This window comes from Panulirus ornatus, chromosome 19 (assembly GCF_036320965.1).
Source record: "Panulirus ornatus isolate Po-2019 chromosome 19, ASM3632096v1, whole genome shotgun sequence".
Taxonomy (NCBI): domain Eukaryota; kingdom Metazoa; phylum Arthropoda; class Malacostraca; order Decapoda; family Palinuridae; genus Panulirus; species Panulirus ornatus.
This window is the reverse complement of record NC_092242.1, coordinates 6119927-6132870: the sequence shown is the minus strand read 5'-3', so window position 1 is coordinate 6132870 and position 12944 is coordinate 6119927. Positions and strand designations below refer to the sequence as shown.

Sequence of the window (12944 nt, the reverse complement as noted above, 5' to 3'; positions counted from 1 at the left end):
CCAAACTACACCATTACTACCAACCAACCCCCAAGTAGGAAAAAAAATTTACCTTGCTCCCCACTTCAGTGATCTGTTCTCAAAGATCCACCCTTTTCTCAACAAACAGGACATGACAATGCTGATTTACACAGTAATGACAAACACAACAGCCACCACTCCCAACCCAGTCTGAAACTCCATTTCATCAGACATACACTCAGCTAAAACTACACTCACCTGGCATGTACCAGCTATATTTTCCCATATGCATTATGGACACTTTCCATTTATTCAAGCTGAATTTCATCTGCCACATAAACCAAACTTGGGGTCTATCAAGGTCCCCTTGTAAGGGAATGCAATCCTCCTCTCTTTTCAGTTAACTCATCAACTTTGAATCATTTACAAACATATTCAGGAAGGAGTCCATAACTTCTGGCAAGTCATTTGCATAGATCAAGATAATTGATGGTTCCAAACCCATGTGATATTTCAATGGCTACCTCAACCAATTTCAAGGAATGCCTCTCTGATGTATGCTCTCTATCGTATTCCAAAAATTTTATCAATCCACTGAAGAGTATCTCGCATATTTCGACTTGGTGATCTAGCTTTGTGTATGTGTGATTACCTAGTTTGAATGGAGAGAGAGTTTTACACTGAATATTCTCTGCTATCATACAACAATTATTGTATGCTGTCTGCTCTAGCCTTGTCCTCAGTCATTCTATTCCATTCTCCCATCACTCACATGATAAAAGTACTTCTTTACATCTTACATAACAAATCTTGCTTACTTTCATGTTATGTTCTTTGGTTGTCCTATCCCTCCATATCTCGAAGAACTGTTCACTGTCCACATCATCAATCTGTTTTAAAAACTTTAGGGTTGTAATCATGGCACTCCTAACTCTTCCTCCTTCCAAGACAGGCAAATTTAAAGCCTCTACAGCCTTCCCTGTTACTCAACTTTCATAATTCTGGTACCATCTTTGTTGCCCTTCTCTGGACTTTCTCCACTAGTTCTTTGAGCTTCTTTAGGTGTGGTGTTCAAACTATTTATTTATTTATTTATTATACTTTGTCGCTGTCTCCCGCGTTTGCGAGGTAGCGCAAGGAAACAGACGAAAGAAATGGCCCAACCCACCCCCCCATACACATGTATATACATACGTCCACACACGCAAATATACATACCTACACAGCTTTCCATGGTTTACCCCAGACGCTTCACATGCCCTGATTCAATCCACTGACAGCACGTCAACCCCGGTATACCACATCGCTCCAATTCACTCTATTTCTTGCCCTCCTTTCACCCTCCTGCATGTTCAGGCCCCGATCACACAAAATCTTTTTCACTCCATCTTTCCACCTCCAATTTGGTCTCCCTCTTCTCCTCGTTCCCTCCACCTCCGACACATATATCCTCTTGGTCAATCTTTCCTCACTCATTCTCTCCATGTGCCCAAACCACTTCAAAACACCCTCTTCTGCTCTCTCAACCATGCTCTTTTTATTTCCACACATCTCTCTTACCCTTACGTTACTCACTCGATCAAACCACTTCACACCACACATTGTCCTCAAACATCTCATTTCCAGCACATCCATCCTCCTGCGCACAACTCTATCCATAGCCCACGCCTCGCAACCATACAACATTGTTGGAACCACTATTCCTTCAAACATACCCATTTTTGCTTTCCGAGATAATGTTCTCGACTTCCACACATTCTTCAAGGCCCCCAGAATTTTCGCCCCCTCCCCCACCCTATGATCCACCTCCGCTTCCATGGTCCCATCCGCTGCCAGATCCACTCCCAGATATCTAAAACACTTCACTTCCTTCAGTTTTTCTCCATTCAAACTCACCTCCCAATTGACTTGACCCCCAACCCTACTGTACCTAATAACCTTGCTCTTATTCACATTTACTCTTAACTTTCTTCCACACACTTTACCAAACTCATTTACCAGCTTCTGCAGTTTCTCACATGAATCAGCCACCAGCGCTGTATCATCAGCGAACAACAACTGACTCACTTCCCAAGCTCTCTCATCCCCAACAGACTTCATACTTGCCCCTCTTTCCAAAACTCTTGCATTTACCTCCCTAACAACCCCATCCATAAACAAATTAAACAACCATGGAGACATCACACACCCCTGCCGCAAACCTACATTCACTGAGAACCAATCACTTTCCTCTCTTTCTACACGTACACATGCCTTACATTCTAGTTTTGTCCTTATGTAGGATATGAATAGCTTGTGTGCATCTAAATAAATAATAAAGAATGGTTTATTGAATTGTGGTAGTCATTTGTCTGAAAATATACAGTTGAGCAACTGCAGAACTGGGGTATCATAATTGTAACTAGTTAATTACTGACAAAAGAGCTAAAGATCAAGGTAGGTCTGGATAACTGATGCAGAGGCATCAAATAACAGAGTATATTGTTGACTAATTCTGAATAAGTAAACATCAAAAACAAAAAAACATTTAGGACAAGGGTTACATTGCTTCCCTCCAACAAAAACACATGTACCTAGAACACTGAGCTACTGCAGTATGTTGCCTTCCACAATATCATTCAACCGTATTCCCTTGAGAGGGAGACTTTAACAAACTCTACACCCCTCAGAAACCTAAATTCACTATGCTCTGCCAAACACATTTTGACTGCACTCTCAACACCTCTGGACTTTGACCTGGCCCATACAATTTTGGTCAAAAGCTATATTCATAAACCTTATCTTCTGTACATCCTGCTCACCTCCCAATTGACTTGACCCCAACCTACTGTACCTAATAACCTTGCTCTTATTCACATTTACTCTTAACTTTTTCTTCTACACATTTCCCAAACTCTCTACCAGCTTCTGCAGTTTCTCACATGAATCACCACCAGCGCTGTATCATCAGCGAACAACAACTGACTCACTTCCCAAGCTCTCTCATCCCAACAGACTTCATACTTGCCCCTCTTTCCAAAACTCTGCATTTACCTCCCTAACAACCCATCCATAAACAAATTAAACAACCATGGAGACATCACACACCCCTGCCGCAAACCTACATTCACTGAGAACCAATCACTTTCCTCTCTTCCTACACGTACACATGCCTTACATTCATTTTGTCCTATGCTTATACATACTTGCTGCCATCACACATATAATATTGCAAGAATTTTCATTACATTTGTTCATTTAGATCTGAAAAACTACATTAGCATACTCAAACGTATCATATATTTAACTTGTTTATTACTGACACCAATGACATTTTCACTATGCCCTCATCTATACCACCCATCTTAGGGTCAAGGGGTCAGATCAAAGGTCTTCTTCACTTCATCCTCAACAAAATGTGCTGGATGATATTCTCAACACTACTAACTCATATGGAATCTAGCCATCCTTACTCAGACATTACAAACTTCCATAATAGATATTTTTGTCTCCATTAAAGGTTTAGGATGAGACTGAAGAACACACACACACACACATATATATATATATATATATATACATATATTTTGCTTTGTTTTGTCGCTGTCTCCTGTGTTAGCGAGGTAGCGCAAGGAAACAGACAAAAGAATGGCCCAACCCACCCACATACACGTATATACATACACGTCCACACACGCAAATATACATACCTATACATCTCAACGTATACATATATATACACACACAGACGTATACATATATACACATGTATATAATTCATACTGTCTGCCCTTATTCATTCCCATCGCCACCCCACCACACATGAAATAACAAACCCCTCCCCCCCACATGTTCGCGAGGTAGCACTAGGAAAAGACAACAAAGGCCACATTCGTTCACAGTCTCTAGCTGTCATGTATAATGCACTGAAACCACAGCTCCCTTTCCACATCCAGGCCCCACAGAGCTTTCCATGGTTAACCCCTGATGCTTCACACACCCTGGTTCCATCCACTGACAGCAAGTTGAACCCGGTACAGCACATCGTTCCAATTCACTCTATTCCTTGCATGCCTTTCACCCTCCTGCACGTTCAGGCCCCGATCACTCAAAATCTTTTTCACTCCCCTCCAATTGGGTCTCCCACTTCTCGTTCCCTCCACCTCTGACACATATATCCTCTTGGTCAATCTTTCCTCACTCATTCTCTCCATGTGACCAAACTATTTCAAAACACCCTCTTCTGCTCTCTCAACCACACTCTTTTTATTACCACACATCTCTCTTACCCTATTATTACTTACTCGATCAAACCACCTCACACCACATATTGTCCTCAAACATCTCATTTCCAGCACATCCACCCTCCTCCGCACAACTATAGCCCATGCCTCACAACCATATAACATTGTTGGAAGAGGTGAAAAAGAGGGCTAATGAGAGTTGGGGTGAGAGAGTATCATCAAATTTTAGGGAGAATAAAAAGATGCTTTGGAAGGAGGTAAATAGAGTGCGTAAGACAAGGGAACAAATGGGAACTTCAGTGAAGGGGGCTAATGGGGAGGTGATAAGTAGTGGTGATGTGAGAAGGAGATGGAGTGAGTATTTTGAAGGTTTGTTGAATGTGTTTGATGATAGAGTGGCAGATATAGGGTGTTTTGGTCGAGGTGGTGTGCAAAGTGAGAGGGTTAGGGAGAATGATTTTGGTAAACATAGAAGAGGTACTAAAAGCTTTGCGGAAGATGAAAGCCAGCAAGGGAGCGGGTTTGGATGGTATTGCAGTGGAATTTATTGAAAAGGGGGGGTGACTGTATTGTTGACTGGTTGGTAAGGTTATTTATGTATGATCAGGGTGAGATGCCTGAGGATTCGAGGAATGCTTGCATAGTGCCATTGTACAAAGGCAAAGGGGATAAAAGTGAGTGCTCAAATTACAGAGGTATAAGTTTGTTGAGTATTCCTGGGAAATTATATGGAAGGGTATTGATTGAGAGGGTGAAAGCATGTACAGAGCATCAGATTGGGGAAGACCAGAGTGATTTCAGAAGTGGTAGAGGATGTGTGGATCAGGTGTTTTGCTTTGAAGAATGTATGTGAGAAATACTTAGAAAAGCAAATGGATTTGTGTGTAGCATTTATGGATTTGGAGAAGGCATATGATAGAGTTGATAGAGATGCTCTGTGGAAGGTATTAAGAATATATGGTGTGGAGGGCAAGTTGTTAGAAGCAGTGAAAAGTTTTTATCGAGGATGTAAGGCATGTGTACATGTAGGAAGAGAGGAAAGTGATTGGTTCTCAGTGAATGCTGGTTTGTGGCAGGGGTGTGTGATGTCTCCATGGTTGTTTAATTTGTTTATGGATGGGGTTGTTAGGGAGGTGAATGCAAGAGTTTTGGAAAGTGGGGCAAGTATGCAGTCTGTTGTGTATGAGAGAGCTTGGGAAGTGAGTCAGTTGTTGTTCGCTGATGATACAGCGCTGGGGGCTGATTCGTTTGAGAAACTGCAGAAGCTGGTGACTTGAGTTTGGTGAAGTGTGTGAAAGAAGAAAGCTAAGAGTAAATGTGAATAAGAGCAAGGTTATTAGATACAGTAGGGTTGAGGGACAAGTCAAATGGGAGGTAAGTTTGAATGGAGAAAAACTGAAGGAAGTGAAGGGTTTAAAATATCTGGGAGTGGATTTGGCAGCGGATGGAACCATGGAAGCGGAAGTGAATCATAGGGTGGGGGAGGGGGCAAAAGTTCTGGGAGCATTGAAGATTGTGGAAGTCGAGAACGTTATATCGGAAAGCAAAAATGGGTATGTTTGAAGGAATAGTGGTTCCAACAATGTTGTATGGTTGCGAGGCGTGGGCTATGGATAGAGTTGTGCGCAGGAGGATGGATGTGCTGGAAATGAGATGTTTGAGGACAATGTGTGGTGTGAGGTGGTTTGATCGAGTAAGTAACGTAAGGGTAAGAGAGATGTGTGGAAATAAAAAGAGCGTGGTTGAGAGAGCAGAAGAGGGTGTTTTGAAATGGTTTGGGCACATGGAGAGAATGAGTGAGGAAAGATTGACCAAGAGAATATATGTGTCAGAGGTGGAGGGAACGAGGAGAAGTGGGAGACCAAATTGGAGGTGGAAAGATGGAGTGAAAAAGATTTTGTGTGATCGGGGCCTGAACATGCAGGAGGGTGAAAGGAGGGCAAGGAATAGCGTGAATTGGATCGATGTGGTATACCGGGGTTGACGTGCTGTCAGTGGATTGAATCAGGGCATGTGAAGCGTCTGGGGTAAACCATGGAAAGCTGTGTAGGTATGTATATTTGCGTGTGTGGACGTATGTATATACATGTGTATGGGGGTGGGTTGGGCCATTTTTTTCGTGTTTCCTTGCGCTACCTCGCAAACGCGGGAGACAGCAAAAAAAAAAAAAAAAAAAAAATATATATATATATATATATATATATATATATATATATATATATATATATACATATATGTCTGTGTGTGTATATATATGTGTACATCGAGATGTAAAGGTATGTATATTGTGCATGGGTGGACATGTATGTGTATACATGTGTATGTGGGCGGGTTGGGCCATTCTTTCGTCTGTTTCCTTGCGCTACCTCGCTAACGCGGGAGACAGCGACAAAGCAAAATATATATATATATATATATATATATATATATATATATATATATATATATATATATATTCTTGTAACCGCTTCAGGATATCAACTCTGCATTTACCGAATTTCCACATCTTTATTTCAACAAAATCCTCATATATAAGAGGTTTACTTTGCAGGAATCCGATACTGGATACCGGCTTTTTCACAGTCTGGTATTTTCACTTGATGAGAATATCTCTGCAGTCTTTACATTTCTTTCTCAGCGTCAATTGGAATGTACTCGCCATCAGATCTTTAATGCATACAAAGGATGATTTTCAAGACTCATTCACTAATCAATGGGACTTGATACTTTACATCGACGCGGACAGAATAAACATGTATTTTTCCTATTATGCTTTACAAGGAAGCGCATCGTTCTTGTTTTTTAGCCATTTTAATTCAGCTGTCTCGCATACGGGCGGATAATACATCAGGAGCGTCACAAAGGCCTGAGCACGGTCATGGCTGAAGGTAAGTTCTGCCTGAGGCGGGCGATGTAGAACGATGTGGCGGCTACTGTCCATGAGAGGGTAGCACACACACATTATCTCGGAAAGCAAAAATGGGTATGTTTGAAGGAATAGTGGTTCCAACAATGTTGTATGGTTGCGAGGCGTGGGCTATGGATAGAGTTAGAGTTGTGCGCAGGAGGATGGATGTGCTGGAAATGAGATGTTTGAGGACAATGTGTGGTGTGAGGTGGTTTGATCGAGTGAGTAACGTAAGGGTAAGAGAGATGTGTGGAAATAAAAAGAGCGTGGTTGAGAGAGCAGAAGAGGGTGTTTTGAAGTGGTTTGGGCACATGGAGAGAATGAGTGAGGAAAGATTGACCAAGAGGATATATGTGTCGGAGGTGGAGGGAACGAGGGGAAGAGGGAGACCAAATTGGAGGTGGAAAGATGGAGAAAAAGATTTTGTGATCGGGGCCTGAACATGCAGGAGGGTGAAAGGAGGGCAAAGAATAGAGTGAATTGGATCGATGTGGTATACCGGGGTTGACGTGCTGTCAGTGGATTGAATCAAGGCATGTGAAGCGTCTGGGGTAAACCATGGAAAGCTGTGTAGGTATGTATATTTGCGTGTGTGGACGTATGTATATACATGTGTATGGGGGGGGGGGGGGGGGGGGTGGGGCCATTTCTTTCGTCTGTTTCCTTGCGCTACCTCGCAAACGCGGGAGACAGCGACAAAGTATAATAAATAAAAATATATATATATATATATATATATATATATATATATATATATATATATATATATATATATATATATATATATATATATATAATCCCTTTACGTCGGAAATAAAAGCAAATGGAAGGTTTTTAATTTCGCAAAGCAGAGAGATTTTAGGTAATGAGATGTTACTTAATTTGCATAAAAAATTGCGCCGCTGGGTGTCTGGTAATAGTGCAGGCTGATGGTGGTATTAGGTGTCTGGTAATACTGTAAGCGGATGGGAGTATTAGGTATCTGGTATTACTGTGGGCTGATGGTGCGTGTCTGTTAATACTCTGGTTTAAAACTTATTTATGTTAGGGGTCTGGCAATGCTCAGGGTTACGGATCTTTCTTGTAAAGAAATATAATGCCTCACTGCTTCAAAGTACAGTTACTTATAGCTTCCAATTCTTTTTTCGAATTACGATTGAAACGATCTATACCAGCTTACCAAAAGCTCTTAAAAAAAACAACAAAAAAAAAAACCCACTTTACTGCAGACTGGATTTCGACTGAACGCAAATTCTTGGGATTCAACCCGCAACAACGCGGGTTGAATAATTTCCTTCGCCTTATATCACCCAGCAGTAAGTAGATAAAACCCGTTGAATTCCCCGAGCACGACCCTTGATTACAATGATTGACCTTTGCCCTGATCCTTATCATAGGTTAGGTTTAAATGCCACGCTAATTACACGTAAGGACCGTACCGTCGTGCTCGAGAGTCGTATCATCATGTTCAAGGGGTTAATGGGTTAATGAAGTTATCCGGTCATTTTTCTAATTAAGTTGTTACTGTATCTGTCCCTCTGTGCCCATGTGTTCAGCAGTGTGTGGTAGCGTTGGAATAAATTATACAGTGGAGTCAGATATGTATTAATTTACTACAAATTAGCATAAACTTTAACAGTCCTATGCAGTTTTCCATTTGCTGACTCCTTGATTTATTTTTGGTCAACATTTTGAAATATTTAAAAAAATCACAACCCCTTGACATGACCTCTGACCTGATCCCGAAGGGTTAGGTCAGAGGGCTGCATCGTCGTGCTAGAGAAGTTGTCTGCGTTAATACGAATAAATTCACAATTATCCTTGAACAGATAAGAGACCCCGTGTTGAATCCCGTCCCAGTGTCCCTGATATATAACCAGAGTATAAAGGGAACGAACTTTATATCCAGGTTATACGTGTTCATTTCCTCCTCTAGTCGCAGTGTGTGTGTGTGTGTGCCACCTGAGGGCCAGTTGTGTCGTGTGGTCTTTCTGTTTAAACCGGAGTTAACGACCATGTTCTATCGATCAACGTCCCTTTCTTGACGGGATCAACCAGGCTTGGCTTTTGTTTTCCTTGCATTCCAATGTTTACCGCTTCCTCCTCATGTTCTTGTTAGTTTCCTCTTTTCATGAATTATCTTATTACTGACAACCATCTCACAGCTTGGTTGTAGTGCTGAGGGCCTCTCAAAATTTCACAGGGCCAAAGAACTCGAGACATTTCAGTTATTTTCCCCGCTGACATTCTATCCGGAACATAGTAAAATCAATTTATCATGGGCAACGAACACATGCATCAGTTACCTTTTCATGTAGCTTCTGTCGCGGACGTTCGTGTCGATGGATATGTATAAGACTGGAGGAATAACTTATGAGCTCCGGAATTTGTGAAATACGGTAAGAAAAGATGGCATGTCAGCAGTAGACAAATGGAAACTAGGAGCTTTAAGGAGAGTTCCTGTTGAGGTGTAAGGTGCAAGAGAAACATGAGACCTGAGGTGAGTGGACTGACAAGTGTCTTCACATCACAGCCAAGAATGAAGGTAGAATACCGAGGAAGTGGATGAATACAGTGACTATGTACAAACGCTTATGTGTTGAAGAGCGATGCATACCTTGCAGGGTGACTCGTATTAAGCACAAGAGGGAAGGTACACATGACGGGAGTCCTCACGAAATTAAAAGGATTACAAAAGTAACAAATGAGAGACATATTCAGGGCATTAATTAAAGTCCGCATCTGTGTACAACACAGAGGACAGCGGAGAACGTCCGTAGAAAAGTGAAAAGACTGTGTCTAGAAAATTTATGGGCTTAGAAAACCCTACGGTATGGAGTTGGCAGGAATGGACTGAGCAGTGTGTCATAAAGAATACGAAGTGTGGGGACGCTGCCGGAGGGGTGAAGGGGCTCTACCTGAGTAGTCTGGCGTCAGGGCGACAAGAGGAATGGCCGTGTGGTCGCTGGTTGTCTGAAGACAGACGGGGGCGTTACGTACCCGAGATTTTCAATGACGTAAGGGAGACCTGGGTGGGTAATGCAGGTTACACAGGGGAGGACTGGAAGGAGCGTCAGTGTGCGAAGAGCAGTTAATGGAAAGGCGGACGAACTATGAATGTTTTGTATTGGAGTTTTCTAACTGTTCTTTTACCTAACTGTGTACACGGGCAGGGAGCTTTACACTCGCGGGGCATCGCCTCTTAAACTTGTTTTCTTAACGTACAGTTTTCTAAAACGTTTCAGTAGTAGCAATGTAAAACGAAGGATTTTGAGTGACCACCAAGAATATCAAGAATGGTGGCGTCTAAGGGAAGGATATCAGGGCGAGGTAGGATTAAGATGGCACGAGGTTGGAGAGAGTCCAGAATTCCAAATACCCGGGAAGCATTCATAGAGATGGAGGAACGGACGTCAAGATATCACACACACACACCCCGGCGGAGAGCCGGCAAGTTACCGGTGATACATAGGATAGGCTGCGAGAGACGTAACGCTGCCAGTATGTAGGTGTGGGGGAAGCCCAGTTGACGCCGGATCTGAGCCCAAGCAGAGGGACGGGAGAGGAAGAAGGGAGTGCACGGAGTGGCAGGGGAAGCACAGGATATGGGGAAGGATTTTATTCAAGTCTGGAGAAAGGTGAACGTTGCTCGATTTACCGCACAGTCTTCCTAGCCTCGCTTTACCTCACCTTAATACCTTCACTCATTAACACTACTCGCTCACTTCTCCTTCCTCCCCTCTTACTCGTTCATCTTCAGTTTTTTTTGCCTGACCTCCCCTCGCTTGTCTAACCCCCTAGCTTACCTCATTCACTAGTCTAACCCCCTCACTTACCTCATTCGCTAGCTTAACCCCCTCACTTACCTCATTCGCGAGCCTAACCCCCTCGCTTACTTTACTCCCTCTCATGGACAGGCAGGTGAAGCAGCAGCCTCCCACCCACTCCCTCCCACTGCTCCAGGTTCCCCCTTGCCCTTCAGGCTCCACAATGGAAAGGTCGAGGCCACGTATGGAAGTAAATTATTCATCTTCAATAAATATACCTTTCTCGGCGAGACCCCTCTGGGCATACGGAGAACAACCAGAAAATACTATGACATTGCACCCCCGGGGCAAAATGAGGCTGGTTTTTATATGTAAGTCCTTTACCACGAGAATAAAAAAAGAAAAGTTTTCCTCTTTAAACAGAAGCTCCTTCCCTCGCACGATAACAGATCTGATGGCCTATTGTTTATGGGTAAACCACTGTTCGCTAATTTGTATTACTGCTGAAATTGGGTCTTTAATTCTTAATGCTTATATAACATACGTATTTACGTAAACCTAAATTAACGTAATATCACATATTTACATATCTGATTCTGTCACGGATTTAAGGAAGGGAAGCTCAAACAAGATTTGAGAGTTTGAAAGATAGTGCCAATAGCCGCCAGCGTCTGTAAGAACCATTTTTCGACCTGTTATTTACCCGACGAGATATTAAGAGCTTTACTTCAAATTACTTTTCACGTCTGACGTGGTCCATACGGGTTAGAAACATTACTCATGAGACGACAAACATCTGCGCGTGGTACACGCCAGAGATGGCAATAAGGCACGAGTTGGGAAGCCTCTAGAGAATATACAGTTGGTAAGGGTGAGCGAGGAGCCAGTACTCTGAAAAGTGGATAATTTGGACAATGTGAACGAATTACGCTGATTTGTATTCAACCCTCAAAAAGAGTTGAGGGTAACCAAACTGGTCTTTAATGATGTCGGTGAAGATCAATCAAGATGACGGATGCATGAAAGACCGGCAGTGGTAATGCGGAGGAAAGGTTTTCATAGTGGAGGGAATAACTACTGAGCAACACAGTGCGCAATTGGGATTCACAAAAAGGTGACAATTTATGCTGATACATTTTCGTGGGCCAAGCATAAGAAAACCTTCGCAACCATGCATCAACAAGCCGTCCAGATCCACTGACTTGCTGTCCACCGATAATACGACTAGGCTTGAGTGTACGACCCTAGTAGGCTGGTGAGGCGTGGCTTTGAGTGTAGGTACCAACACTTTGAGTATAGCTCTGAGTACGACTAGGCTTGAGTGTACGACCCTACTAGGCTGGTGAGGCGTGGCTTTGAGTGTAGGTACCAACACTTTGAGTATAGCTCTGAGTACAAGTCTCGAAACTGGAGACATTAGTTCTAGATTGAAGAGCTACTTAAGTGAAGAAGTGCTAGAGTACAGAGAGCGAACTGGGTTTAGAGAAGATACATGGAGGGAAATCAAGATAGGCTGTACAGTTTCAGAAATACATAAAGGGGGACATAATCCCAAGGCACATCAGAGCAGAATAATGAGAGACCTTGTGAAATCTACACAGGGAAAAGGTGATTGGATACAAGTAGTATCGGAGCACGAGAGAAAATGCCTCCTCCGTTTCCCTTTTTATCTTTTCAAAAATATATAAACTTCCTTCACCATGGAAACATGTAGCATGGTTCATCCCGAAGGAACGATAATTCTCACCCCTCTAACTATTGTCTTAATGCCTTGCCTTCCGCAACCTCCAGGTTCTTTTGACTATCTCAACTCACATCTTACAAATTTCTGTCACTCCACCTCTGTGGTTCCATTGCTCTGCCACTCAACCTCTATGGTTCCACTGCTCTGCCACTCCACCCATTAGGTTCCACCACTCTGCTGCTCCATCTTCCATCTGCAACACACTCCCTTCTTTTTATTTTCACCCTTTACCCTCCACGTCTCCCTCGCCCACCTCCCTCCAACCATTATAAATCAGGCAGTATCTGATCCCAGCGGTGAGGTGCCCACGCCAAGCGGTCCATCTTCCTCCGACCTGACCC

General features: G+C 42.9%; 1 long non-coding RNA gene across 1 annotated transcript in view; it reads right to left on the bottom strand.

Annotated features, from left to right (window-relative positions):
* The window catches only part of LOC139755350 (uncharacterized), a 34969-nt gene that overhangs the window by 1373 nt on the left and 20652 nt on the right, over window positions 1-12944 (bottom strand). The window lies entirely within an intron of this gene.